This window comes from Beta vulgaris, chromosome 7 (assembly GCF_026745355.1).
Source record: "Beta vulgaris subsp. vulgaris cultivar EL10 chromosome 7, EL10.2, whole genome shotgun sequence".
Taxonomy (NCBI): domain Eukaryota; kingdom Viridiplantae; phylum Streptophyta; class Magnoliopsida; order Caryophyllales; family Amaranthaceae; genus Beta; species Beta vulgaris.
In genome coordinates this window covers 19,525,831-19,541,504 of record NC_079208.1, presented here as the reverse complement: position 1 = coordinate 19,541,504, position 15,674 = coordinate 19,525,831, and positions in this window count along the sequence as shown.

The following is a 15,674-nucleotide window of genomic DNA, read 5'->3' as shown; positions in this document are numbered from 1 at the left end:
TGTTTCGTCATTTTTATATTTACGTCATAAAACATCTTTTAATCATCATGAAAAACCAATTTATCATCATAAACATCATTTAGCAAAACATCTCATATCCCGCAATCCATAAACACTATCATCAAAATATTATGTAAAAGCGTCATAAAACGTAGTTGGAAGGGGAGTGCGGGTGTTAGCAGTAGACGTTACCTCGAGTCGCGATTATTATACTTGATAGCCGGGTGAGGCTTGTAATATCCCTTTTCCTTTCTAATCTATTCAAGGATTAATAAAGACGACTTATTAATATTTTATTCTAGATTTAAACTCTACGATCCATTTCCATCATGTGCCCATTATAGGAAGTACTTTAATATAACTTAATAGTGAGTTTTTGAAATTAATTATGTAACCCCATCATTTATTACCTAAACTATAATTCTTGACTTTACTAACTTGGTCACTAACTTATGTAAAAGTAAAACTATTTATTTAGTAACAAGCACTACTTATAAGATTCATGAAAATTCATGTTTAATGACTTGAAGGTATAATTATAGAACTTTCATACTTTACTTAGACTTTTAATAGTAACTAGTTATTCCACTCTAACTTGTACTAGAGATATTTCATACTAATTGATACCCATGTATAAGTGACTTATTTAATTTACAACTTAAATGGTGGGATACATTCATTAAGCTAAAAAGTGGAACTACAAGTACTCATTTTTAAGAAGCTTACTAGCTAACACTATACTTATATAATCCAAGTATTCTTAGTTAATATTACTTTATAATACTTAAATTTAAGTCATAAATATATATACTTGAATTGGGTTATTATATGATATACTATAGTATAAATAAGTAAATGGTTAGATCATAACATCAACACTATTAGAGCAACATCATACTTAATCTTTTGATTTAGTCCAAAATAATTACTACATTGTAAATTCAGCCCAAGAAGTAATTTAAACAAGTAGGTAATGTTTACTTAAGCCCAACTAATGACTTATTAGTGATAATATCTTTTCAAACCAAAATAGGAGGGAAAGGAGTAAAACTCACTGGGTAAAATAAAGAGAAGACACCAAGAGGGACAACAAGGAGGGGTGTCGTCGGTCTGAGCTACGGCGGGAAGGATGCAGCGTGATGGCCAGCAGGGTGGCGGCGTGTCAGGTGGCAGCAGCCCAGGTGGGCCGAGGAGGAGAGAGAAGTCGGGGGAGGGGAGCAGCGAGAAAGAGAGGAGGGCAAAGAGGAGGGGTGCAGCGTGGGGGAGGGAGAAGGAGGTGGTGGTGCTGGCGGGTGGCTGGCTGGTGGTGCGAGTCTGGCGCGCAGTGAGGGCGGCCGACAGGTGGTGGTGGTCGGAGAGTGGCCGGAAAATGGTGGAAGATGTGTGTTTAAAGGTTGTGTAAATTTCAGATTTTTGGGTGGGGATGAATAGTGAAATCAGCATACTATTTATAGTAATTTTAGGAACAAAGCTCAATTAAAATAATGGTGGATTAATGGTGAAGTATACTTGGGGAGCAAGGAGTTCTAGAAGCCTTGGGGAGCAAGGTCATGGAGCTTGAGGAAGAAGATGGATTGTGTGGATGGTGAATTTCCTTTTTTAGAAATTTTCTAATTCTTTTACTAATACTAAGATAGTGAATTTTCCTACTTTCTTTTAATCTATAACTAAATTAACTTAGTTTGTTTATTTCAAACTTGATTTAAATAAATAAAAGGAGTAAATAATTCATACTATATCTTAAAAATAAGTTTTAAACAAATTACTTAGCTTTTTATTAACGTTAAACAAGCTTAAATTTTCGGGATATTACAATACATATGGATTTTGCTTACGAAAGCTTGCTTTTTTTTTTTCGCTTTCTTGCAGAGTTACGGGCCACTTCGAGAATGATTGTCATGTTGTTCTAGAACAAGATAAATATGAAAAATTAGGATGGAGTTTGAGTCTCAAATCCACCCCTCGAAAAGAGAGATCAAAAGAATGTGAGAACGAGGAAGGAAAAAATTAATTATAAAAAGTCGTAAGTCTCATTCCACAAAGGAGTTACCATTGCTCAAAGAGAAACATTGACAAGTATTTTGAATATGCTTCAGGTTGATAAGCACGAGAAGTACCTTGGTATCTCCTATATCTCTGGTAGGTCTAAAAAAGCTATTTTTGACTCTATGATGATAGAATATTGAAGAAACTCCAAGGATGGAAGGAGAAATCTTTGTCTATAACGAAGAAAGAAATTCTTTTTAAGTATGTAATCTAAGCCATTCCAACATATCTTATAGGTATCTAGAAGTTTCCAAGTATGACTATTCGAAAAAATCACTCGGATATGGTAAGATTTTGAATATGCTTTAGGTTGATAAGCACGAGAAGTACCATGGTATCTCCTATATCTCTGGTAGGTCTAAAAAAGTTATCTTTGACTCTCTGATGATAGAATATTGAAGAAACTCCAAGGATAGAAGGATAAATCTTTGTCTACAGCGAAAAAATAATCCAAGCCATTCCAACATATCTTAGGGGTATCTAGAAGTTTCCAAGTATGATTATTCGAAAAAATCACTCGGCTATGGTAAGATTTTCGTGGGGCTATTCTGATGTCCAACGAACAAATCATTGTAGAATTTGGGATGCCATGTGCTCTTTGAAGTGTCTTGGTAGGATGGGTTTTAAGGATCTCAAAGTGTTCAATGATGCCTTTTTCACTCGAGAAGCTTTGCGCTTGATTTGTGAGCCAACTTCTCTCTTTTGTCGAGTCATGGAGGCCAAACATTTTTCGAATTGTGATTTTTTGAATTCCTTTCTCAGGTACTCAAGCAGTTACTCGTGAAGGAGTATATGGAGTTTCAAATCTTTGCTTAAAGAGGGTGTTGTATGGAGAGTTTGGAACGCTTCGCAAATTAATGTGTTGGAGGATCCCTGGGTAGTGGATGAAAATGGATGATTTGGTACTAGTGGGCAACCACTTATTACACTAGGGTGAGTGATTTGATGGAATCTGAGCGCATGGAATAGATGGTAGATGTCTTTGAATCAATTTTAATGAGCGTGATATTATGTGTATCCTTGCTATACCTCTTAGTAATGGTGATCTAAAGACTACATATATGCTTGGCAAAGGAGGCAACCTTGACATTTTCCACCAAGCTTGGGTAGATATCTTGAGTTCGGAAGCTAGTTAAAAGGTATGTCATTTTCTATGGCGCCTATGCACTAACTCTCTTACCGTTCGAGCTCTACTTAAGCAAAGACATATCATTGGTGATGATTTATGATGACATGAAGAATCTGAGAAACTTACACAAGCAACTTTTGGGTTCTCTCTGTTTGTGGACATATTGGCAGAAAGTGGTTGTGAAGTTATGTGCGACTTATATTCAGCTCCATACATGTGCTATTTGTTGTTGAGCTGGTGTGGGATTGATAACAAAGTTAAAAATAAAAAGGGGTATTCCTAGCATGGTACATATGAGGGGAAAGGAATTTCATGGTGTTTAACAGCACGACCACCCCACATAAGGTCATATTGGATCGTGGCGCGAGATTGGTTAAGGATTATGGCAAATATGCGGGACGAATCTTTCATGCAAGAATGACTCAAAATGCTTCCAACCCTCGTCATTGGCTTGCACCTCATGTTGGCGTTTATAAACTAAACGTGGATGCTTCATTGGTGGTGGATGGATGGGTTTGGGTGTTATTCCTCGTAGTTTAGATGGAGGTGTTTTGGTTGTAGCCTCTCGCCAAGTAACTCATTGTACTCTTGAAATTGCGGAGGCAAAAGCCATTATAATGGCGGTGCATTTCAATAAGAGAAATGGGTTCCAAGAGGTCATAATGGAATCGGATTTCCAATGCATGTTGTGATTAATCGTCTTTCCAAGAATGAAACTTTTCTTTTTGAGCTAGACATTATTATCCATGACATTTTTTCTTCTTTTGCTTTCTTTAAGTCTATTGTGTGGTCACATGTAGAACATGATAGAAATTATGTTGCTCATCACTTTGCGAAGCTAGTCTCTTTTGGGGCTGAACTAAATTGGGAAAACCACGTTCCTTGGGATATGGCGTCCTATGGTACTTTTGTACAATTTGTCTTCGGAGTAATTCTACCTTGCATTTCCCTTAAAAAGAAACAAAACTTGTAAAGTTGCATATAGTTCGACACACTAATGTACATCTATCAGTCAGAATTATTACATATTCAAAAGCTTTGCAAGTCAAGTTTATGACATTAATTCATAGATTTATATTTGTAATAAAATTCTTGAGGGTAAGTGTTACACCATAGCTTATGGTATGACAGTTATCTCACACGTGTGAAATAAACTTCAATATAAAATTACAAATCTCTTTTTATTTCTCTCCACCTTCTTTAATTTCGTTTCTCTGTAAAAGTTTCAAGCTTGAACTTAGCTAACAAATATCACCAATGCCAAATTCAATCGTCGATGATCAAGCTAAGAACTGCAATTAAGCATGTGAATCCTCCATTAACGGCACCAAACATACCATATAATTACATCGATTCGAGTCTCCAAGAGTCATTGTGTTTGGGGTAAATTTGGAAAACCTAGGGTTCTTGCCACTTTTGAGATTTGTTCTTGGAAATCGAAGGAATTTGATCACAAATTGAACGAAATATAACCACATTTTTCAAGATTTGTTCGTAAAATTAATGAAATCGACCGTAATTGAACCTGCTTTTCGAGATTTGTTAGTGGAGGTCATCGACTTGAAAGTACCACCACGGTAGGCGCTTTTTTGCAGAGATTTGAGTCATTGAAGGAGAAGGAGAAGGAGATAAGAACTAGGGAGAAAATCGAAAACGAGCCAAAGGCGTTGTGCGGTGGTGCTCGCTGGTTGCTGGTGTTTGATGGTCGTTGCTGCTCACTCGTTGTGATCTTTCACAAACGATGGCAGGTGATGTAGTGGTGTGGTGGTTTGGTGCGGCAGAAGGGTGAGAGGAACGAGATGGTGGATGGGTGAAGGTGTTTTGAGGGGGAGGAGAAAGATAGTGACTGTATGTTAATAATGATACATGTTTGGTGAATATTAATATGAAATTGATAAATAATGATATCTTTTTTCTGATAAATGCTATTATTTTGAGTGGTTATGATAATTGAAAATAATATTGCTGAAAACATGACATAAAATTAGAAACAATGATATCCATTTTCTTGTTTATAATGGAAGTTATACAAAAGATTGAAAAATAATAACAATAGAAGGAAATGATACAAGTTTGCTGAATAATGACATAAAGCTGAAATTTAATGATATCAGTTTCTGTTAATAATTATACGGTATATTAAGAGTTAAAAAATAAAAAAAAATGGGAAAATGATACAAGTTTGTTGAATAATGACATAAAAATGAGTAAAACTGACACAAATATGAGTAATAATGATATACTTCTATATAAAGAATTAACAAATTATAATAACATTTGGGAAAATGATATAAGTTTGCTAAAAAAATGACATAAAGGTGAGTAATAATGACATTAATTCTCTTATAGATATTAGTTTGTGTAGTAATGATGATAAAGTATATAAAGAGTTGAAAAATAATAATGAAATAGGGAAAAATTATACAAGTTTGCTGAAAAATAACTTAAAATTGAGTTATAATGATATTATTCTTTTAATCAACTTGTGTACTAATAACAAGGTATACATAGAGTTCCCCTCAAAAAAAAAAGGTATACATAGAGTTGGCAAATAATGATGAAATAGGGAAAATGATATCAAGTAACTTCAAAATAAATGATACAAGTTTGCTGACAAAACACATAAAAGTCAGTATTGCTGACATGAAAGAGTTTTATAAATCACATGCAAAAATTTTAAAAAAATTGGCATGAGGCTGCTCCAAAATGATATGAAATACGCCAATAATGACATAAAATAGTTTTATAATGATATGATGTAAGTTTACTGAAAAATGATATAAAAGATAAAAATAATGATATCCATGAGTAATAATTACTTATAGTAGATGAATTCCATGAGTAGTAATAAATATAGCTAAGACAATAGCTATATATAGTCGGTTTCTACAAAATATAGTTAGTCTGCAAGACAATAACTACAAAATATATGATTACCTGCAAGAGAAGATGTTAGCATATAGGTGCAAACAACTCAGATAATAATGCACATAATGATGCAATAATGTAAGCTAAGACCCTCTAAGGATGCATGAGACGCTATGCAATAATTAATGTTATGTAAAGCTAAGGTGTGACAGGTCATGCAAGGTTGGGGTTATGATATCAACGTCACGCTTATAAGCGGGTTAGAGAGTTAGTTACAAGCTACTGCTTCCATTTTATCATTTTCTGTTTACAAAATAGCTGCTCATAACTTCTGTAAGTTATAATTCCAAATAGGATTTTTGGTTAAAACACCCTTATGTTTGGTGATTTTTAAAACAATCCCCCTTTTTTTAAAAAAAAAAAAAAAATTGAACCCCCAAACGTTTTATAAAAATTTTGGTTGCACCCCCAAAACCTAACTTCCGTCAAATCCAGACGTTTGTGGGGCCCTTTTTTCCATTTTCCCTCTTAAATATTGCGTGAAATGACATTTGTATCCTTGGGTAATAAAACCCTTCAACTAACCTCTTCATCTCTCTCATTCAATTCCTTCGTTTCTGATTTCATCTCTCTCACTTGCTTCAGTTAGAAATTCAGCATATCTCTCTTGTCATCATCTACACCTTTTCATCTTCTCTTTCAATCTCTCTCATCCAACACTCTCTCTCTCTCTCCCTCTCGTCATCATGGAGAATTCTGCAATGACAGAAAAGGGAAACTTTTATGGATGGTAAAACAAGAGCATGTTTCGCAAAATAGGTTATTCACCGTGCTTTGGGTGAAATTACCTTTATTTTCATTAACTTAGATTTTTTTAATTGCGGGTTTGTTGGATTACTGTAATGGTGCTTAGAAGCCCTAATTTTTTAACTGCTTGTTGATGTTAAAAAATGATTCTTTGAAATTTGCTTGTTGTTGGTAACCCAACTCTAAATTGTACTGTCATTTGGTTAAAAATTAACAATTGTGTCATTATTGAACTCACTTGACTTAAGTAGTTCAACCCCCATTTTGTAATTGTTGATTTGTTGTTGCTCAAATATTTTAGGTGTAATCCTACTCATTTGTTGCTGCTGGTTGTGGATTTGGGTGGTAAATTTAAATTGGTTGATGCTAAATCTGTTTATGCGGGGGGTCAAATTTGTATGAGGGAAGGTGTGATCTCCATATAGAGTTAAATGGCAACAATAAGAGGTTACTTCATGTGTCAACAACCACTTCTCTAGCACCAGTTCATTAATGACCACCTTCTGCCACTCCTCTTGATTCTGGTCAACCCATCCAAAGAATGCACACCATTCTCTTCCAGTATGAACATCTGAGAATTTGCAGACATAGAAACTTCTCCCAGGATTGTCATGCGTCCATGACCTCAAAATCTTAGCAGGAAGTCGACAATTGCATTTGGTTGCCATAACCTTAAATGAACAATTAACCCAAATTAAAATAAGCAAATAAACCCTAGAATCGCAAAATTACCCAAAATTTAATTCCTAGAAATGAATGTAACACTTACTTGATTTGAAGTATGTCAGGAATTGTCAATTGAGAGTGCAATTGCAATTTTTCGTTTGAAATTTTGGATTGGCAGCTTCAATTTGGGGGTGTCGGAAAATGACCGTTGTGAGAGAGGGAATATCCTGATTTGGGGATGAAGTGGTTGTTATATAATAGCATAGGTGGGCCCCACAAACGTCTGGATTTGACAGAAGTTAGGTTTTGGGGGTGCAACTAAAATGTTTATAAAACGATTGGGGGTTCATTTTAAAAAAAGGGCAATTGTTTTAAAAATCACCAAACATAAGGGTGTTTTAACCAAAAAAATCCTTCCAAATAATACATTTTAGAATGAGAAATTTTCTCTTTTTTTTCTCCCTAAATTCTTATTTTAGTTTACATAATTTTCACATTTATTGTCTTAACAATATAAATTTAGAAACACTCAAAGTTGAATTTGCTTCCATGAAATGGGCCATCTTTTGACTTATAAGGATTTTAGGTGGCTTATACTAACTAGTAGGAGCACCATTCTTAATGGCCTTGTAAAGTAACTGTCAGAAGATTTCCGACTGCACAATTGATAGCACCAAATTCCCGATTTGCACCTGGCGGGTCGGGTTATTTTCGCAAGTGAAGTAGACCCGCCCGTGTCGTTTTTGAAGGCGAAAATGTTTCAAGGGAAAATAAGTCGACTCGCACGAGTAACACAATTAACCAACTCTGGTTGCTTGCTACCCCACGTGGGTTAGAACTAGGATTGTTCATGGGTGGTAACGGTCCCGAAATAACATTTCGGTTCGGTAATCGGAAGTTTCGTTTCGCTCTTTTAGCGAACGGTAACCATAACCATTTAGACCTGTTACCGCCTAAGCGGTTAACCATTTTTTCGGTACGTTTTTTCGGTTAACCACTAACCGTTATTTTAGTTGTACTATTATGTTTTACTGAATGTACATATATATTTTAAATTTTTTGTGTGCATATATTTTAGCATTATATACACTCTAATATAAAATGTATTATAAAGTGGATAATAATCCACTAGAAAGCATAACTAACACTAAGAATTCACATCATTTCATAATTATAGTGTTTATATTAGTATTAGAGTTTACAAGTAATTACATACTTACTCCAATTGTTTTAACTTAGCAACAAATATTAGAATTAATATAATTATTTGAAAACATTTCAGAATAATTAAATAGAGAAAAAAAAATTCGGTAGTTCGGTTAACCGTTCACTCAAAAATCATAACCGTTAATTTTATCGGGTCGGTAACCGTACCGTTAGAACCTTTTTTCGTCGGTATGGTAACCATCCATTCAGACTGATTTTTTAGTATTTTTCAGTTTTAATTTTTTATGGACACCCCTAATTAGCACGATAGATGACTTATAAAACTGACACCTCTGCCTTTTTTTCCCCTCATTCTTCTTTTCTCATATTAACCGGGCAGGTTGGTTTTAACACCCGAGCAGGTCGGGTTATTTTCTTCTGAAAAATATTTCTCCTTTCCTTTGGACACAAACCAGGCAGGTCTCCTTCACTTGAGCCTAGAGCTGGCAAAATATTACCCAACCCGCCAACCCGACCCGAACCCAACCCATTAATAATGGGTTGGGTCAAAATTTTGAACCCGTTTAATTAAATGGGTCGACCTGACCCAACCCGTTTAATTAAATGGGTTGGGTCAGGTTGAAAATTTCGACCTGATTTTGACCCACCTAACCCATTTATGAAAATACAAGCCAAAAAGATCCCTAAAAATATTTGGAGTCCTATACTGCTCTTGCTTATTATGACTTAGTCATTACACTTATGGTTGAACAATTTCTTACGAAGTTGTAATGGTGTTAATTTTGAACATTTGTGTTAAATTTGAACAAAAGTTATGTTGATTTTGAACAATATTATCATATGGCTATGTAATGACTTAATTTTAATTTGCTGCCTACTGTTATTTGCAAATAAATTATGTTGTTTTTATTTTTTTTTTCTAGAAAAAACACGAAAAAAAATTAAACGGGTCGACCTGAAGGTTGACCCGTTTATCATAAGGTTGGGTTGGGTTGTAAATTTCAACCCGTTTAAGTTAACAGGTCAAGTTGGGTCAAGGGATTTTCAACCCGCCAACCCGCCAACCCAACCTGATCTTGACCCAACCCGACCCATTGCCAGCCCTACTTGAGCCCTCTAGTCCAACACAACTGCCTATCTCGGGTGCATAAAAGCCATATAGGCCGGTCACGTAACTTGAGCCCTCTGGTAATCCCAAATCTAGCTTTTACTCCTTTTTTTTGCATCTTCCTTATTCAAAGAATTCCAAAGCCTCTCCTAAACACAAAAACCACAATAATCAGCACAAGAAGATTTTAATAAGTCATGTGAATTAATGGAAAGCCATTGTTCTTAAACTTAATAAATATAAAAAATTAATAAAAATCGTGCTAAGAAAGAAAAACAAGTTGCCTCTCGCTAAGCGCTTGTGGATCTCACTTATAATTTTTTAGAAATGATTTTGAGATGGGGGATTTGAAAAGGATATGGGTTTTGGAATAGTTTGGGGTTGACCATGATGGAGATATAGGCCTAAGTTAACTATATGCATATGTAGACATGGACTGGACTATGCAAGCTAACTAGACTCAATGACTGGGTGTTTGGGGAAGACTAGACTTTGAACTTACATATATACTAAGTAAACCAAACTAAAAAAATTATGCATTTATGGACTTGATAAAGACTAGACTTTGAACTTATGGGAGAGTAAGCAAACTAAGAAATAAAGAAAACTAGGAGAATACGAAGACTAGGGAAACTAGACTTTGAAGTTAAATTTAATAAGCAAGCTAGACTTGGAGGTGACTAGATTTTTAAATTTATATATCTAGAATAAGTAGGATAGACAATAAGGAAGAATAGACTTTAAACTTATATTTAGAACAAGCAAGCTATACTTAAGAGTGATTAGACTTTGAACTTACATTTAGAGTAAGTAGGCTAGACAATAAGGAAGACTAGACTTTGAATTTACATTTAGAATTAATAAGCTGTAACAACCCGAATCTACAACCAACCTAATTAGGAACTAAACACAGCGGAAATCCTAATCCGGGCCATTACCATCACACTCACCACGAGTGTGGACCTCAAAAACGCTTAACTTACTAAAACTTTCAGACGGTAATGACTATATTGAAACAACTAACCTCTAATAAACTATTTTAAGTGATCCTCAAATATTTTAAGCAATTAGATATGTTACTAAGATTCTACAGAAAATTTGGCAGAGTTTCATTTGTAATACGGACCGCCTAAAACTTAATTTAGGACTCGCGTCCGATTCATAATCCGGTATCCTCAAAATCCAGCAACCCAAACAAGTCTAGACTTTACAAACTCAAAGTTTTTTAATTTAATTACAAATTAACTATTAACTATAATATTACAAAGTTGATCGTCCTCGCCGCGATACAAATAGTATAAAGCATACAACAAACTTCCAACATCGAACCTTCTTCATTATACATGTACATGCATATATCAGGCATGTAGTATCAGCCAACTGGCTGAGCAAGATTTCATACTAAGAAGCCAAACATATATGCAGGTAGGATACATTAATCATATCCTACAAATCATTTTTCTTTCAAAACATATAAATAAAATAACAAACTTTATAAAATCATTTCTTTCCTTCTTTTCTAAAACAAATCCTTTCTTTTCTATTTCTAAATCAAATCCTTTCTATTTCCTTCTTTAAATCAAATCCTTTTTTTTCTTTTTTTTTCGAAGTCTTTCTTTCTTTTTTTTTTCCAAACAAATCCTTGCTTTCCTTTTTCTTTCACGAAGAAAGAATCATAAACCTAGGGAATGGAACGAACTTTCCTTGCCTTTGGGCTAGCTAGGCCCTCCGGATAACTATAGACAAAGACCCCTAGTGTGCACACCCTACATACGGCCACACCGCATCAGAAGATCTAAGTCCGAGGTTCGGATCAACGTACCCCCCAACTATTCTATATCTGTAAAGTTGAGACGAACCCGACGAAGTTCCAATTCCTTGAGATACCACTTAAGGTAATCCCCACAACTTTGAAAACACAAAACTATTCTTAGAGATACCACATAGGCAATCCAATAACTTTGCAAACATAAAAACTATTCGAAATATCTTTCTATAATCTTTCCTTCATTTGCGGTTCAGAAACCAAACTTTCTATCTTTGGAGGAGCATCCTCCCATTCAAACCAATCTCAACAAAGATTTGATAAAAAAACCCTTTTAAAACTCTTTTTGTAATCTATAAAAGATACTTTTAAAACTAAACTCCCATCTTTTAAAAGAAACTCAATCAAAATGAGTTTAAAACTTTTATAAAACTCTTCTCGTAACTATAAACGTCTTAATAAGAAATCTTACCTTTTAACCTTACAAAACGTTTAAGTAAGAAATCGTACCTCTTTGGAATTATAATGTAAAGTATAAAAGTTCTGAATATGAAACCTTACCTTTTCGAATCATAGTTAAACAACTATCTCGGTCTAAACGACTCTTCAGTGAAACCGAAAGCTACAATATAAATATGTGTACTTCATAAGTAATAAAAGACTTGGATACAACTAACTTTAGTTCATAAAGCAATCAACAACAACTTCATCACCACCACCACCACAACGCATCACAACCACCAATAATTATAACAATAATAACTACTCTAATAATTCAATAACTTAACATAACTAAAACTAATTCTAACTCAAACAATAATCAATGACTTCAATCAGTTCTTATGTCCAAATACTTCGACAAATCTAATTTCTAATTTACAAATAAAAAAATCAGAAACAAGAGGAAGAAGTATATTATACCTCTGCTCAACAGGGACAAACAAGGGAGAGAGAGCAGAGCTCCGGCGGCTCCCCGCGCCGTGGTGCGACGCAAAGCAGTAGCAGCAGCAACGCGACGCCAACGGTAGGAATCCGGTGGTTGGTCGCGACGAAACAACGAGCATCAATAGTACTGGACAGCAACGAGGCACGAACAGGACAAAGAAGAAGAAAGAAGACACAGCCGCAGTTACCGTGCAAGTTCACACGATAGAGGAGAGAGAAAACTCCAACGGTAAAGCGGCGGCAGGTCCGGCGAGCAGGGGACACCAGCAAGAACAAAAAGGAGAGAGACAAAACTGGGTTCACGTTTTTCACCAGGGTTGGGGTTGGGGTTCCTTCAAGAGTGAGAAAAATAGAAATAGAGTTTGGGTTTCTTTGGGTTTAGGTTCTCACATTAACCGACAAGGGGAAGTAATGAAAATGACTTTGGTTTCCTACTTGGGCCAAATAACGATCAATTTAGTTGCACATAAAACCAAAAATAATTTTAATAATAATAATAATTTTATAAACTTGATATAATTAAATATATTACAAACACGACAATAAAATTCATACTCCAACTCAAATAAAATAATATTTGCAAAACATAATTAACTTAATAATTATATTTAGCGTTTAAATAAACGCTCTTAAACACAGGGTTATTACACTCTACCACCCTTAAAATAAGTTTCGTCCTCGAAACTTCAAAACATAAACTCAAATATCAAAATCGAGGAGCAAAGAAAATAAAAGGGGCAAAAATTTAGAAATAGGATTCCAGACATCTCATTCGTAGAGATCTCGTTTGAAATTCTTTTACTTCAGTAAATCACACATTTTTCTCAAAATATACACCACCATAGGAAACACAGGACACTACACCTTTACATAAATGAATTCATATAGCACGGAAAAGCGAAAACACTTATATACTCAAACTTCAATATTCCTAATTTCTGATCACCAATTCTCAACCACTAATAATCCCAAATCGAGTTCAAACTATCCTAAAGATCTTTACCATATTATGACTTTCATGTTCTAACGTCTAACTCAAACCGTCTAACTAAAACCCTTACCAAATTAATTAAAATCATCTTACTTTGTATAAAATCAACATTAAAGAATCATATGTTCATATGGTAACTCAAAAGTTCATTATGGAACAATTATATGAAAACGTAGAGTTTTAAAATCAACTATATAAAATATGAAATTTGAACAGAAACTTAATATGAGCATAACTTTCTCCTACGAAGTCCGAATGAAGCATTTCTTGAGCCTATCTTGTGTAAAATTTCAATAAAATGCTCTTTAAAAATAGGGGGATTACAATATACCACCCTAACAAAAAGTTTCGTCCTCGAAACTTTTAAACAAAGAGATTGAATATTAAACAATTTATCAAATATCAAAATGCATAGATTTAGAACTAAACTTACTCTCTCTCTGCCATTATCTTTGTGTCTCGCTTCAACTCAATTCCTAGGTTCATCGAGGAGCAAAAACTACAAAGGGGGCAAACTAGTTGGCATTGAACTCTAATCATTCCATTTCGAGAGATCTCGTTTCAAAACACATCAATTCATTTCTAAACCAAATCAAACTCTTCAATACACAACTTTGAAGCAAATAACTCCACTTTCTCATCATTTTAAAACTACTATTTAATCATTTCAAAGATATAACAAACTTTCAAACTTTAATCGGATGAATTCTCCTTTAAACCCAAACAATTAATAATAATATAATAGAGCTTTAATCTGAATAAGAGCTATTAAACTATCCCCTCCTCGAAATGAGTTTTGTCCCCAAAACTCTTACCATGCTTACACCGCACACTCTAACTAATCCTTAAAGATTGAGTCACATATTTTCACATAAACACATTGTTACATGGATGAATAGAAAGCCATGTAATCACATAAAGCACAACAAAACATACATAATACAGCGTAACAATTCTCAAGACATTTAACGCTTTACTCTCAAGTAGATCATTTTTATTTCAAATCATCTCAAAGACTATTTCAAATTCCTGCGATGATAAGCAAAACATTCACTAACTTTACTAAAAGAAATTCTTTTTACATGAAATCCAAAGAGCGATAATATAATATTAATAAAACATTCGAGATATAAACGCTAATAACTATAATATAATAACAGCCACACTCCATTACAACCAAAACTATTAGACTCTTCACCCCTTAAGTAAGTCTTGTTCTCAAATCTTTATCTTACTTCCTTTACATAAGGAAACAATAATTTACCAATTTCCCATAAACTAGATTCCACTTTCCACGTGCGCCAAACAATTCACCTAATTAATACAATAATAGGGGTTATAGACCCACAAACGCGCTTCTTATGCGCACTCTTGCATATAATTACCTAAGCATATGGTTTAGCATGTGTATATATATAATTACATATATACACATATTTGAATACACGTCAATCACATTAAACCACAACTTCAAATGATTCACATATCATTCATACACAACGTAAAGGAAAGCGCGAACTCTCGACGGCTTGATTTATTTTACTCCTAACTTTTACTCAACTCATTTCTCAACTTATTTAACTCCTACACATGGATATGGAGATCCGTGCGTACCTAAAAACAAACCCTGCTCCGATACCATTTGTAACAACCCGAATCTACAACCAACCTAATTAGGAACTAATCCGGGCCATTACCATCACACTCACCACGAGTGTGGACCTCAAAAACGCTTAACTTACTAAAACTTTCAGACGGTAATGACTATATTGAAACCACTAACCTCTAATAAACTATTTTAAGTGATCCTCAAATATTTTAAACAATTAGATATGTTACTAAGATTCTACAGAAAATTTGGCAGAGTTCCATTTGTAATACGGACCGCCTAAAACTTAATTTAGGACTCGCGTCCGATTCATAATCCTGTATCCTCAAAATCCAGCAACCCAAACAAGTCTAGACTTTACAAACTCAAAGTTTTTTAATTTAATTACAAATTAACTATTAACTATAATATTACATAGTTGATCGTCCTCGCCACGATACAAATAGTATAAAGCATACAACAAACTTCCAACATCGAACCTTCTTCATCATACATGTACCTGCATATATCAGGCATGTAGTATCAGCCAACTGGCTGAGCAAGATTTCATACTAAGATGCCAAACATATATGC